This window comes from Sceloporus occidentalis, unplaced genomic scaffold (genome assembly GCF_023333645.1).
Source record: "Sceloporus occidentalis isolate IW3139 unplaced genomic scaffold, rSceOcc1.0.p SCAF_5, whole genome shotgun sequence".
Taxonomy (NCBI): Eukaryota; Metazoa; Chordata; class Lepidosauria; order Squamata; family Phrynosomatidae; genus Sceloporus; species Sceloporus occidentalis.
This window is the reverse complement of record NW_028316985.1, coordinates 106,889,243-106,904,150: the sequence shown is the minus strand read 5'-3', so window position 1 is coordinate 106,904,150 and position 14,908 is coordinate 106,889,243.

The following is a 14,908-nucleotide window of genomic DNA, read 5'->3' as shown; positions in this document are numbered from 1 at the left end:
TCCATGGTTGGTAACTTATCCCCATTAGTAAGGCCTCAAACTATTCAACTTCTCCCACTTTGCTTCCTTGCTCTTGTGTGTGTGGGATAATGAATGGAGGATCAAAACCTGTTCATGCTGTGATGAGTGCATTTGTGGAGCAAAAGGAAATAAATTGGACATGGGAGAAAAGAAAGTAGAGGTGGGAACAAAAAGAAAGAGAAAATAATTATTAGGATAGCCTATATGTCCTTTTTCTGTGCTTCTCCAAAAGAAGAGTGAAATAAAAAAATATTTATTTATTTCAGATATGCACCGTGACAACTATAGCCATTTAAATGTATACTTTACTTTAGCATCTCTCTCTCCCTCACTTTCAGCTATTCATCCATCAGCATACATGACTGAGTCTGTGTTCCTCAACTGAATACCATCCAGATATGCTACAGCTTTCATCATCCTTTCATCAGTATGGGCGTTGTGGACGATATGAATTGTCATCTGATACATTTGAAGCAGGCCAGATTCAGAAAGGTAATGCTTATGCATACCAAATACCAGTCATAATTTTATAAGTTGGCCTAGACAGAAAATCTAAGGGATGGTTATTTTAATTTTTTATTACCCTAGGAATTCATCCACTTGAGAGATACTGGCAGCCAACATCTTTTCTCCAAGATAAAATTCAACACTGACATTTTACTTATTAATGGGATTAAATCAAAGGCTGTTAATTTTTTAAAAATTACTTAAGCCTCTAACAATATGAATGAGTTAAATTCGGGTGGATGGATCGATAGAGATGGTCATTTTACTTTCCCCACTGTAGCGTCAGTAATGTTGTGCAGCTCATTTTCCACCTAAATCGAATAGTTACAGGTGTGTTTGTTGGCTTGGGACAACATCTGCAGCAATCTAGCCAAACAGAATCAGTTTTACAAGTGCAAACCAAGTAGTATACTCTCTCTTCCATTTCAGATGTAAGCATTTTTCCATAAGTTTTCACACCCAATCAGCACAGCTCTTCCCCATTTTTTGCCCAGTATCACACTATGTATTCCTCTGACAACTGTTCATAAACACCAGCTGGCTACAAAGTTCAATTCCCCACTGCTTAAAAGGCCCATATAGACCCAATTCAGATACTACTCTAGTGGGAATATCCACTCGTATGCTACTGCAATCCTGATTATAAAGAAGCACTACATAGGCAAGTTCTGTGACAAGTTTCATTCTGTGTTCCTGTTGTTCTTTCCAGGAATTGGTAGTGTTGTCATAGGAAGTATGCAATGTTTTTAAATCATACTGAATCATGAGTTATTGTCACTGACAGTAAAAACAGGTAAGAGAACATATTTAATTAATAAATTGAAACATATTAATAATGTCTACTTGGAATGAAAGACGATGTTAAGAAAGTGGGTGCTGTTTTCATAGACTTTTAGTCTATAGTTGGGGATTTCTATCTATGTCACTAGCTAACTAGAAAATAAGCTAAGACACATGATGAAAGTGAGGATAGAATAAATGATTTATGGCTGTGGAGTATATATCCACAAACTTACTCTTGGCGATTACTCTAATCCCCTAGTTGACCCCAAAGACTAATTATATCTTCCTTTCCACAACATTTCCCTGAGGTGAGAAAGCCTGTATGCTGCTAGATTCTGGTACTCTCGTAATGTGAAGTAACTGTTAAACTATTTGGGGTTTTTCTTCTTCTTTTTTACACAGTGTTATATAGTTTTTCAGTGTCTGTTCAATCCATTCTCCCAAAGTGACTCTCTGTGGATTAGTCTTCAGCAAAATCAGTTTAAGGAAAATGTACATTCATTATTTACTTAATATCCTTTGCTAGTTGCATAAACCAGTGATGATTTAATATGCCAATAATATCATAATCATAATAATAGGTTTTATTTATATACCACCCAATCACTGGGAATCCGAGCGGTTTACAACAGAAGGGATAATAGACAGTTCCCTGCCCTCAGGCTTACAATCTAAAAGACACGACACAAAAGGAGAAGGGAATGGTGAGGGGGGGATTTATATTTATATAATATATAATATTTAAAAGCTGGGCTTCTGCCCCACTATGGGCTCCACAAGACACTCTTATTGAGTGAGTAGTTGCAGTAGAAGCTTTCACTCCCATTACAAGACCATAGGCCTTGTGTACTGTGCCATAAGCCCTGTTACAGGGTACATTTGGTGAGTTATCCAGTTCTACCATTCCAAATATTAAGCTGGACATTTCAGCATGGTTGGTGAGGATTCAAGAGAGAGCCTTTTCCGTGGCTGTTCCCAGGCTGTGGAACATAGGGGCTATACAGACAAGCAGCTAAAAGCCACCTGTCTTTGCCCCTGGTCAGTGCCACAGCAGTGGCACGCTGCAGCATTGACCTGCTCTCTAAAAAGAAGGCACTTTAGGTAGCTTCTTTGAAGGGGCACCATAGGTGCACTCATGCACCATGATGACACTCCTTCTGGCCAGCGCCGTTTGGGCACTCTGACACCTGTGCGTCATCATGGTTTGGGCGCTCTGATGCCCGTGTGCCATCACCCCATATGGATGGGCATGTGCCAAGATAGTGCATGGATGGGAAAGTAGAGCTGGGCATGTGTAACTGCTCAGCCCTATCTAGCTCTACTTTCAGGCCCAGGCCTGCACAAAGTGCCAGTCTTTTTAGGGCATTTCTTCCACAGTAGGTACAGTTGGTCCCTTCCCTCCTGTATTTCTGCCAGCAGATGAAGAGGTTTTTATTTAGTCAGGTGTTTGAATTTTAAGTTACTGTGTGTGAAGTGGTGTGCTGTGGGTGCTGTGGGTGTGTATTTCAATCTTTTATTGAAACTGTGTTTTAAATATGTTTTAAGTGAATATAGTGTTTTTAAACCTGAAATGTGAGGTTTCTAGGTAAAATTTGAATGAGAAGTATTACAGGCAATCTGCCAGGACTTCATAAGCATGCCTCACTAATAGGCACATGCTCTAACTATGCCAGACTATATGGTTTTGTCCTCAGCTGCAATGTACGATAGCTATCAGAAATTGCTATAATATTAGAAAACCCAACAAAGCTAGTGGTGCATGATTTTTGTTCAGTGCTGATCCATTTGAAGCTTTCCCTCCCTGTGTGCTGAATGTGGGTTCACATAGCATACCCTCCAACATTTCATAGATGAAAACTGGGATACCTATGGGCATGCAACATCAAAGTGTGGTCAAAATGATAAAAGTTATTAATGAAGAAGAACAGTAAGAGAAGTCACAGCAGTTTGCTGCGAGGGACAAGATTCCATCCACTCCTCTCTTCTGCCTCCTGGTAAATTAATTGAATACAAACTACTTATACACTCTAAGATCAGTTTGCCACAATTGAAGTAAGATTAGGACAAAGAGGAAAAGTGGGAGGAGGATAGAGAAACTGAGATATTTTAAAGCAGCTGAAAAAGGAGTACAACAAAGGATTAATTTAGACTGTCCCTGTCAAACCAGGGCAGTTGTAAGTAGAGAATGGAATAGAATCACAGAACTGTTACTTTTTCACAGATATTCACTAGTCACAGTTTGGAACTGTGACTGGCTTGAAGGGCAAACTGTGATTTTCAGTGACTGTGATTCATTCTGTTACTGAGCTCCAAACTGTGATTTTCACAGAACTGCTACTTTTTCTGTGACTGTGATTCATTCTGCTACTGAGCCTCCAAACTGTGAACTGCTACTTTTTCTGTGACTGTGATTCATTCTGCTACTGAGCCTCCAAACTGTGAACTGCTACTTTTTCTGTGACTGTGATTCATTCTGCTACTGAGCCTCCAAACTGTGAACTGCTACTTTTTCTGTGACTGTGATTCATTCTGCTACTGAGCCTCCAAACTGTGAACTGCTACTTTTTCTGTGACTGTGATTCATTCTGCTACTGAGCCTCCAAACTGTGAACTGCTACTTTTTCTGTGACTGTGATTCATTCTGCTACTGAGCCTCCAAACTGTGAACTGCTACTTTTTCTGTGACTGTGGCGGGATACAAACCGCCGCTTTGCGGCGCTTCCCCGCCGCCACCGTTTGCTCCGCGCGGGAGCTGCAGCAGCCAAACCGCGTGGCTCCCGCGCGGAGCAAAAAAGAAGCTCCATTTCGGAGCGACGCCTCTATGACGTCGCGAGGCGCCGCTGGCGCATTCGTGACGTCATAGGCGCCGCAACACGTCTGGACGCTATGCGTCCAGTACGTAAAGATGGCGGCGCCCATGTGGAAGGGGCGCCGCCATCTTGTACATATAGGATACATACGTACACCGCCCCTTCCTAACCCTAGTACGTATCCTATATGTACTATATGGCAGTTTGTATCCCGCCTGTGATTCATTCTGTTACTGAGCTCCATCATAGTGTAACAGAAATCACAGAAAATCACAGTTTTGAATCACAGGTATTTTAAAATCACAGTAACAGTTTTCACTGATATCTGTAAATCACAGTTATTCCATTCTCTGGTTGTAAGGTATGATATAGGGGTTTCTTGGCAAACATTGGTGTGGAAAGTGCTCCCTGAATTGAGAAAGATGCAGACTCACATATTCTACACAGTAATGTCAGCTATTAACTGTTGCAGAATATTAAGTATAAATGATCAAGCACTGCACTCAAAATACCATTGGGAATCAAATACTGTTATGCAATATTCAGAGAATATTTGAACCTTCAGAAAATGCTTGATGTAAATAAAACATACAACAATTGACAATGGAGTGTTTTGAGGACTTTTGCTCAGTCTCAGCAGACTGAACCCCAGAACCCTACTCTTCTTTACTTGATCTACTTCCCTATTTTTGTTGATCTGACTTGAATGCAAAACTGTAGTATTTAACATCTTACTTTGAATATTGGTCTTGGCCTAATTTGGGATTCTATTTTATTTGGATTTGCTTGTGTGGCATGTTGTTCCTGGACTAAGGGTTTGAGATTTGACAACATAAGTGGACAAATGATGATAATGAAACTTCCCGATGTTATGGGGATTTTATAAGAAACTCTGTAATAATGTATGTGAAGTTCCTGAGTATGTGAGGAAAGTACTACTGAAATTCTAAATAGTGAAGTCTATAGCCATGCTATACAGCATAGGAGCTTGGGAAGTGCGGTCAACATGTGGGACATGCTATGCCTGCACTTCTGGTTTCTCCAATAAAATACAATAGCCCTTTTTCCTCTTGTGTTTGCAGTCATTCCATTTACTTATTAGTACATATGGATAGACTTTCCAGATGTCTATATACTTCAACCACAACATTAGTTTCTGGCCTATAGAATTTAACTGCAGGAACAGCGAGAATCAAACTTTGATGTCTTCCATGCCAAGACTTTGTACAGAAGGATCATGGTGAACATTGTGTGTCTTTTCAATGTGTTGTGGTCAGAAATATTTTATGAGAGCATTGTGAATTAGAAACAATTGCCGCTAAAGATGGAATAAACCAGGCATCAGGAGACGTCTGAGTAGATGACTTTTTAATGACTAAACTGAAATAATATCATTACATTTTATCTGGCTTCTAATGGACCCACCACATTTTAATGCTCAAAGGTGCACAAACTATTTATTGATCCATTAACTCTTCAAAGTCCCAATTCTCCTTCTTGTGCTTAACACTAAAACTTCCAGAGTGTTGAAATACAATGGCCTAGATTGTCTCTGCTCTTTCCCTTATTAAACTACCCAAGATAATTAGCCAGTAGTGGAAAGATAAAGTTGTTGTTGTTGTTGTTGTTCTATGCTTTCAAGTTGTTTTTGACTTATGGCAACCCTAAAGTGAATCTATCACAAGGATTTCTTGGCAAGTTTTGTTCAGAGGTGGTTTGCCATTGCCTTTCTCTGAAGCTGAGAGAGATTACTTGTCCAAGGTTACCCAGTGGGTTTCCTTAAATGAATAGAAATTTGAACCATGGTTTCCTGGAGCCCTAGTCCAACATTCCAATTACTACTCCACACTGGCTCTGATAAGGTGTGTATGTATCTGCCTTCAGTCACCTGTTGACTTATGGTGGCTCCGTTAATTTTGGTGGGTTTTCTTAGGTAAGAAATACTCAAGAGGTGGTTTCACCACTTGCTACCTCTGAAATCTAGCCTACAGCAACTGGTATTCACTGGTGGTCTCCTTTCCAAGTACTAACCAGAGCTGACCATGCTTTGCTTCCAAGATCAGATGGGATCTGGGGGATATTTTATTTGTTAAATCTAAGATTATTGTGCTATCTGAACATTCTTTTTATGATACATAACTACACCTAAAGATCAGTATTTGTCCTTTTAAAAATCTGCAGAGCCCCCAAATGTGCTGAAAATGTTACTGCTTTTTAAATTGGTATTTACTTGTTTAATACGTATACCATTCTCCCATCATGGAACCCAAACTGGCTCATAACAAAAATTTAAAGGAACTTAAAAACAATGGCGCATTACAGGTCTCGCACCCCTGCCGGTTGCAACGCGGAGGAGTCGCAGCAGCCAAACCGCGTGACTCCTCCGCGCTGCAAATAAGAAGCGCCAAAATAGCGCTTCTTCTTGTGCCCCAGATGTGACGCTGCAAGGCACTACTCGCGCACTCGTGGCGTCATATCCGGGGCACGACGTGCAGACACTATGCATCCGGCATGTAATAATGGCGGCGCCCGTGTGTATAGGGCGCCGCCATTATTACACCCCTGTCACGTGCTAGGGGTGAGGCCGGTGTGGACGCTAGGTCCTCGGCCAACCCCTAGCACGTGATGGGGACGCCGGAAGGGCCCGTCTATAACGCACCAGTGATAAACTTTTAGCAGTACATTATCTCTGCACCTTCTTTGCTTTAATATTTGGTGGTAAAAACTGATAGGAAAGTTACTTTTTTATTATAGCTGTCCAAATCCCCCAGACACTAAGCTTTGTTTGATCGAAGCATCAAAAACAGAAAAGATATGCTTCAAAGCTACAAATTGACTATCCATGAAATGAAACACTGCATTCCTGTTTAGCTGATGACGTTAATCAGTGAAACAAAAGTTAAAGCATCTGGAACTGGGAACACTTCAGAAAGAGTCCAACAAAAGGAACATTTGCATCATATAGGAATTCTACCATAGTTTTTCACATTGGCAAAATGTGTCATAGCATACAGCAACATTTAGTGCCTTTTCCTTCAGCTAACACAGTTGGATCAAACTTCTTTCCCTTATTCCATGAGAGGATCTAACACCCTTTTTGTTTCCTAAAAATCAAGTGAAGTTATAAAGTATTAATTCAGCCTACACACACACGTGTAAAGTGTGCATTGTAGGCCCATGTGGCTGCCAAAGAAAGATGGCTGTATAAAATAATAGTATTACATATATTCGTGGCTGCCAAATGGGGATTACCTCTCAACGTGGTGTATGTTTTTCATCTAGTCATTCTTACATCCAAATTGAGTGAGGGGTGGCAGAATGTTCAGCATGACATTTTGATGACCTTTTCAATACACCTGGATTGAGTTTAGACTTAGTGATGAAACCTAAATCTAGGCATCTTTCCAATGGTTTCCCATTTCATAATGACTGCTTTAGAAGAGCAGATTACAATGTTTCCACGCACATCTGTCATAAAACACTTCCAGAATTCTTCTCTCTAATTTTTCAAAATGGCTACAGTCTCCTTCTTTGAGGTCTCCAGGTCTGGTTGTTGTTGTTTTAATCACTATAAATTGCTACTTACTAATTAGAGGATTGTCTATCTACGTTGCATTCAGCATTCTGCTTTCAAGGGGAAACTTGTTGCAGCAAAATGCACATTCTTCTGGTTACCCAATATTATGGGTGCCTCATTGTGCCTCTGAGCAAGGCAATGTCTCTCCAAAGAGTGAATGGAAGCTTTCCTTTCACTGGCAAAGACTTCTTTATTCAAACAGGCTTTTAATGTATAATTGTGGCCAGGGAGGCTTTTATACGGGGTGTGTGTTTTAGTTGTGCTTTTCACTTCTGTATGTTTATGTTTATGTAAATGTATATTGTTTTTAGCTAGTTGATTTTAATCAAACTTCACATTTTTACTGTAATGTTTTAAAATGGCTTTATTTGTGAGCTGCCTTGGGCTCCTTTCTGGAAGAAAGGTGGCACAGAAATGAAATTAATAATAATAATAATAATAATAATAATACAATCTACTCAGAACAGGGGTGGGGATTATATGACTACTGGGCAGTATGCAGTTTGTCAGTAGAGGTTCTGTGTGGCCTTTACTCATCAGTCCCACACAGATCCCCCCAAGCTCACAACCCTCACCACAAATCACCTTGGAAAAATATAATTTTCAGATAAAAATGTTTCCATAGGGCACAAGTTTGACTCTAAATGATACATATCAGTCCACAAGGATACTATGATCAATGGTACTGAATGCTACTAATAAGTCAAGCAGATGGAACAGGAACATAACCCTCCAATCCAGTTCCCACCAGCAGTTATCCATCAAAGTAATAAATGCCGTTTCTGACCCCTAACCAGGCTGAAATCCTATTTAAAAGGATCACAATGGTTAACTTCATTCAAGAAGATCTAGAATTATACTGTGACTACTCCCTAAATCAAAAAAGAAGATCACATGAACTGTTATGTTACTATGTTACCATATAGCAGAGTCAGCAAAATGTTCAATGTACATTGTGCACCGATGTGCGCTTGTCCCAATGTACATTGGACATTCTGGTAGGTATGCCGAAATGCATTTTCATAATTCACTAACAGAGTTTCTTAATGCCTCTTCTATTTAGCTAAGTATACATTGCTCTGTTAAGTAAAAGGTGATAAAAGATCTGGCAACTATTTGTAAATATGCAGCTATACATATAAATTGGCAATTTTAATGCAAATGTGTGTCCTCTTTTTAGTAATATGTCTCCTCTTTTGTGTATGTATGCATGCATGTATGCTGCATGAATCATACTGATAAATGGTTGTGTAATAGGTATTGTGACACTGACACTTTCAGTTGAACTCATTGAGTCACCTGTTAGATGATCTTGGGGAAATTATGTTGGAATTATACAGTTAACGCTATAGACTGGAAATGCCTTTCACGATCAAACCAGCTGACACTAGTGAAAGATACTTTTAGACACGCCTATAAATTGTGTGTTTTAGGAAAATGTCAGGTCACAGAGTATCCTTAATAAGTGCAGCTACTCCTTCACCTGGAGAGCAGAATTGGAAAGCACAGATGGTTTTGTCCTAAGCACTACTTTAAGAGGGAATTACATATCCTGCTATCTTATCATCTGGTAGATGGTTGTCTATATTAAGCACTGGGTGATTGTTTTATTTCAGTCTGTTTTTGATAAGAATGTATGAAAGTGTGCAAAAATCTTAATGTTTGAGATGGAAATGGTTCAAGAGTTTTAAAACAATTGAATCTGGGACAAATCAAAATGGATGCAGGCAAATGGTTGTCTTACAGTTAAAAACCTGGCTTCCAGTCCCTGCAGCTCCAACCATATTGGTGTTGACGAAAGGTTGCAACCTCTTTTTTCTCCCTGAAAGACATCTCAGTTTCAACACCTATTGGCCATGTGAGTACTGAGAACAGCTGTACCTGTGAAAGTTGTCCTATACAAATGGGTAAGATTTTTTTTAATTTCAGTTTAGTTTCAATAAAAATCTAGCAAAATTCAGAAATTTCTTCAAGAAAATGAGTGTGGGAGAAAGTAAGCCTGACAGATGGTTCCAAATCTTTCCAAGTCCAAAGAGCAGAGCTGACAACATTGGACATAATAATATAGAATGATACTGATGATTGGAGTCTGGCTTGTAGTGATTTTATGTCCACTAAATAGTATTAATTTAGAATGTATAAAAACAGATAAGAAATTGCATCTGTCACATCACATCTCTGGTGGCTTTTTTGTCCAAATGAGAACACCTGAAACAATAGAACTACTGTCAGTGCTTCAAGTACAGAGTTGATTTCTAATTGAGCTGCCTTGGATCTTGGGGGAAAGGTGGCATAAAAATGCAACAAACAAACAAAAACAATTTTAAATAGAGAAGCGGGTAAAATTAAAAATTGAACCACTGGAGTCAAGCATTTGCATCAGACTGGGATTGGCCAACATCCATACCAGATGGACTCCAATACTAATTGAACTATAAGAAATAATTGGGCAAATCCTCAACTCATTCATCTCCATTATGTTCCTAAATATTTCAGAACATGTCCCTCTGGGGTGAATCAGCTGGAAGCTATGGTTAATTAGCTCATTATCCTTTCACATTTGACTTTGGTGTCCCTTTTAGATGCAATATAAAATGAGTAGCTTTTGGGAAACTATTGTAATTGACTGGCACATGGATGGGAGTGGGTTGAAGATGCTGTTGTTGTTTTTATGGTGATGATGATGACAGAAGTCCCTAAAGTGTGCAGCACATGGTTGGTGCTAAATTATTGCTACCTGCCAGTAGAATTGTTACTAAGACTCGGCTATGTGTTGTGTGTAACTTTGCACATGTGGCTATGAGGACAGGGCAGAAAATTTAGTTTCAGTTAAAGATAATTCTTTTAAATTAGTAAGACCCATTTAAATGCAAACTGCCTCATTGCAAATCAATTGTCTTTTTTTTTCTTTGCAATCTCTGCTTCCCTATTAGTTCCAGATTCCAAAGAAATCCTAGAGCTTTGTCATGTTTTTGTAATTTTTCCTTCCTATGCCCTCAACCCACCTTTCCCTTAGAGACATACATGCAGAAACAGGCCCTGCTACTCTTAATGCAGCACTAGTCCCCAAAATAATAGAGTATCTTTTCAGTTGTTCCCCCCTCCAACACAAACAGAGGATTTCATCTTGCCAGGAAATCCAAGCACTTCAACTGCTTTATCAGGCTCATCTAGAACAGAAAATAAAGTCTCTGGAAGTATCAAGAGTTTCCAGTTCTTTTTGTTTTGATTCTACCTGCCTATTCCCAGTCCCAGATCCACATCCAAACCGTTTCTTGAAATATCACAGGTTTCCTTCACTCCCCACTTCCTTGTGTTCTTCCTCCTCCCCTTCCCAATGATAACATCACATCCAGACTCATCAAACATTTCAGAAATTGATTTTTAGCAAATTTCACTGAGCCATTGTTGTTGTTGTTGTTGTTGTTGTTATTATTATTATTATTATTATTATTATTATTATTTAGGAATTACAGTCAAAGTCCTAAAGTGCTTTGCAATATTACACTAGTTAAACATTGGGATCATCTTGTTTTGATACAAACATTCCGCTTCCCCCCACTTGATCTCTTTTGCATCTGTGTCCTGGAATCAATAGCTATGTTTGCATGTGGTGGCCATCTTATCTAATACAAACAGGTTTTCCAGTAAAGATACATTTCATTTTGGAAAATACTAGGTTACTTTAAACTGATATGGGGAAACAGAAATGGTGATGCTAGGACACCCCAGGAAATATTTCAGGATGAAGAAAACTTAATGTTGAACTCCCAAATAAAATTGGCTTGTATAGGACCAGAAGCTAAAATTTCAGAGACATTTTCCCCCTCATGTGGAGGGGATCATCATTGACTATTATGGAGGATGCACAACTTCTGCCAAATTAGCCAGTGTTGAAATAACTAGCCAATTGCCAGTCCAATCAGCTTTTCTATATAAAATAAATAAGGAAGGAGTACTATCATATTCTTAACTTCAGGTAATAAAATGTCTTAAACTAACTCTGTATGCATCTTCAAATACATTTCACACTACATTGGTTTGCAAGATAAAGCCTGTATGGAGAATTTATTACCAGCAGTTAAGAGCCTATGCAAAAACCTGAAAAGGGAGGGCAGCCACTTAACTTGTCATAATAAAGTAATTCCTAACACAAACATTTCCAGGTAGTTCTGGAACTTTGTCACAGCAAGTACATCAATGACAAGTTTAGTGGTACCTTAAACTTGAACACATTTTATATGGCATAAACTTTCCAGGATTGCACCCTACTTCATCAAATCCATACATGCATGTGATCAAATGAGCTGAAACCCATGAAAGCTTGAGCTAAGTAAATTGTGTTTGTCTTTAAGATACCACTAGATTCTTTGGGGCCAAACAGACAAACCCAAATAAAGCTGCTGTGGGTATGCTGTTTAAATGACATACACATCTTAAGAAGCCAGAAGCTGTGCCAAAACTGCGCCCCAATCCTTAGGACTGGAGCATGGCTTGGGTGTGACTTCCAGCCTCTTAGGGTGCATGCATAATTTAAACAATGACCCAAAGCAGCTCCATTTTGGCCTTTTTGTTCGGGCCCTAAGTTATTATTATCACTCTTAATAATACTCCTGTAGGTAGTAACTTTGCATATCAGACTTACTGCAGTTGCATTACTTCCCATTGTAATTACTTACAGGTCAAGTGCATTAAACCAGTGTTAAGATTCATCTGAGGTTCCAGGAAATAGAAGCACAGGGAGGTTAAAGTGATCTGGTGTCAGTGTCACAAAGAAGGGAATCAGAACTGCTGGCTGCGACTCTAATCTTAGAACACATTCTCCAACCATTAAACCTCACTGCTTCCTATTGCAATGCCTAGATTTATCCTACACTATAAGGTCCCTCCTAGAATAATTATGTGATATCTATAGTAAAGATAAAAATGATAAGATTTTCTAAGTGCTGAAAGCTGGCTTCTTATTTATTTTTATTTTTTAGCAGTTTCTTAGAGATGAAATTGGCTACTCATGGATTTTTGTGCGTGTCAGCATTCAAGGGTACATATAGTTCAGCTTAAACCTCACATATGACACCAACTCATTTAGCTATATGGCCGAGGAAATATCTAATACATGAAGGTAACAAAAGTTATGAACTGTGATGATAACAAGGGATGTCTTAGGGAATATGCATTGAACGTTGGGAACAAATTAGGTGAGTTGAAACAGTTTGAGAGTTGATTGCAAATTTTTGGTAAACCCTGGTTGACTGCCCTGCCAAGTAATGACCTGTACATATGTGAATGAACCATTACAAATCAAATACTGAAGCAGAATTTACATAGCATCTTCTGACATTGAGACAAATGTTTCTAAGGGGTTGTGCAGCCTCCTTCAGGTGCGCCAGATTAGGGCAGCAGCAACCGCATGCCATGCCATGGCCCTGATCTGGCCTTTCCACAAAAGGTGGTTCCTTTTTGCACCCAAGAAAGGGTGCAATAGCCACAGTGCCACGGCTTGAAGGCACTCCTTTGGTGCTTCATTGTGTGGATGCAGTGCCAGAGGAGCACCATGATGCTGTGTGCCATGTGGTGTGGTGCAGCGCAAGGCATCACAGTGTCCTGGGGACAGAGCCAGGCTGTGCATCATGTAGATGCTATTTCCTGATTGCGCCCCCAGGCCGGCCTTAATAGCCGTCTGCACAGGCCCTAAATGGAGTTAGTTTACACATTCTGGTATGAATTTTCTACCATCAAGTAATGACACTATGAGAAATCAAGGGATTCACATGCCTCACTGGTCTGGCTGTATATTGTAATAATTGCAATTCTTCCGTATTAGTCCAGGATTGTGACTGCACAGATTTGAAATACAAGGTTGAAAAACAGAATTCATTTCAGTGCTATCAATAAGAAAGTATTGAAACAACATTCCTGCTTACTTGTCAGGCTCCCCCAATATACGGATGCTATGAGATTTTTCCTTCCTGTTCGAAGCTCTAAAAAAATCTAATTCAGAATTCAATGAAATGTTAAAAACTCAATTGATTTCTAGTAAATGGTTCAACCAGCACTTTTGTATGCCAAGAGGATCGATGCCTCAGTAAAGAGGATGCCAGTGAGCTGGAAAAAGGCAAAATGATAACTGTATGGTTACAAAATGTAACCAAGCAAAATGACAATAGCAGTCTACTCTGCTTTATTGCTGTCGTCATCATCATAATCTCTATACAGTTTCTCAGTTGCACAAATCTTGAAGCAGTTTACAACACTGTGAAACAATCTAATGAAAACATTGTAGCTCATGGCTGGAAAAAAGCCAAGGTAAAAAGGATACTTTCTCAATAAATGCCTAAAATATGCCAGTACTAAGACATGATGTACTGCAGTAGAGAGATCATTCTGGGAGTGTGTGTGTGTGTGTGTGTGTGAAACAAACTTTATTTTATTACCACTCCCCCAATATTCTGGTCTACATCTTCAACTGAGATGCCCCATGTGATCGGCTTCTCATGTCCCCATGTTTCTTTTACAGGCTTCCCATGGTATGGTAATGACAAAGACCGCTACCTGAGGCATTCATCTTTGCTTTCTCGTTTCTTTTGCAGCAGGAAAACTGTTTGAGATGCCCAAGAAGAACAAACAGTGGAAAGACAGCCGTAGCACAGGGAACAGTTTTTGCAATATGAAACACACAGAGATTTATTTTTCTATTTTCCTTGTGCTATTATGACACTACATTAAGAATAATATTAATAAAATATAGACCAGTTTAGATGATGCTTTGCTGGCTCTTTTTTAATGTCTATCTGAGTAGTCCATTTTGGCTTTCAGTTAATGGTGTGCTGTATTTTATAGCAGCCTTTATCCCACATAGTTAAGGACTCTCTGCATTATTATGTTTGATTATTATATGCTTTCCCAAGTTTCTTTCTGGATGGAAATATCAATTTTAAAAAATCAATCAATCTGTCACAGGCTCAGTTTTATTTACAACCATTCTGCTTAAAGATGGCTCAGGAAAAGTAATTTCTGTCATGTTCCATTATTTACATAAGAACTACTATTTGTCTTGCCTCAACCACATTCTGAATCTGATCTATGTGGGCTCTGGATGTATTATTAGTTGAGAGGCACACTGCTGCTTCTTAAGAGGCCACTGTGCTTATCTGCACCCATAATAACATCTCCACTCACCTTTGGCACTCGGATGATGGATGGTCTGGGT